At 41.8% G+C, this 1,024-nt stretch overlaps 1 non-coding gene across 1 annotated transcript; it reads right to left on the reverse strand.

The window, feature by feature from the left end:
- Window positions 1-385: 385 nt before the first annotated feature.
- On the reverse strand, window positions 386-518 carry LOC121462095. The gene has a single exon (XR_005976266.1). It is a non-coding gene; the product is annotated as a small nucleolar RNA SNORA51 (small nucleolar RNA).
- Window positions 519-1,024: the final 506 nt, after the last annotated feature.

The raw sequence follows: 1,024 nt of genomic DNA on the forward strand, positions 1-1,024 counted from the left end.
ACTGTCTTCTTTTACTTGATGTTATCAAGTGTCCCAGGTTCAGCTATAATAAAAATAATGTGATATTGTATCTTTCTGGCTGACAATGTCCTGCTGCATAGATAAATGACATCTGACTTATTCACACCTGTGCAATGACATCTGGGTTGCCTACACTATTTGGCTCTTGGAAGTAATGACAGTAACACTTTCATCCAAGATGTTGTACAGAATGCTTCATTTTTGGGGAGTGTGTACATAGGAATGGAACTTCTTAACCCCATGGAAGCTCTGTATTTAACTCTTTTTTTTCTTTCTTCTCCTCCTCTTCTTCTTCTTCTTCTTCTTCTCCTCCTCCTCTTCTTCTTCTTCTTCTTCTTCTTCTTCTTCTTCTTCTTTTCTTTTTCCATGTCTCCCCATTCACAATACAGACCAGGCACAGTGGCCTGGGCTGAGGTGTACATGGGGTGGCTTTGTTATGCCTCCTCTTTCTATACAGCCAGTGTAAGAACACAGCCTGTGGTAAGCACAAGGAGGCTTTTAACTCTTAAATGTAGATCTTTTAAACTCTCTTTCTCTGTGTCTCTGAGTCTGTCTGTCTGTCTCTCTTTTTATGTGTGTGTGGTGTGTCATGTGTGTGCATCACATGAGTGTGGATGCCCTCAGAGGCCAGAAAAAGGCATCAAATTCTCAAATTCCCATAGCTGGAGTTACAGGTGGTTGTGAGCCACCTGATGTGGATGCTGAGATCTGACCTTGGGTCCTCTACAAGAACAGGAATCACTCTGAGCCACTAGGCTATCTCTGTATCCCATCTATGCTTAGCTTTTTAAGAAGTTGACCTGCTATTGTAAACACCCACATTCTGCATCTACACAAAGAACACGTGAGCATTCTCATCTCATAATTTCCTCACCTCCTCCAACACTGGATATGGTATCTTCTTCATTACAGCAACCATGCCGTGTGTGAGTTGCTATTATACATATTATACCCTGGTGTGCATTTCCCATTTGGGTCATGATATTCAGCATTTCTTTCTGTG

Source organism: Microtus oregoni, unplaced genomic scaffold (genome assembly GCF_018167655.1).
Source record: "Microtus oregoni isolate MIOR12 unplaced genomic scaffold, Mior012 000023F_ref0000262, whole genome shotgun sequence".
Taxonomy (NCBI): Eukaryota; Metazoa; Chordata; class Mammalia; order Rodentia; family Cricetidae; genus Microtus; species Microtus oregoni.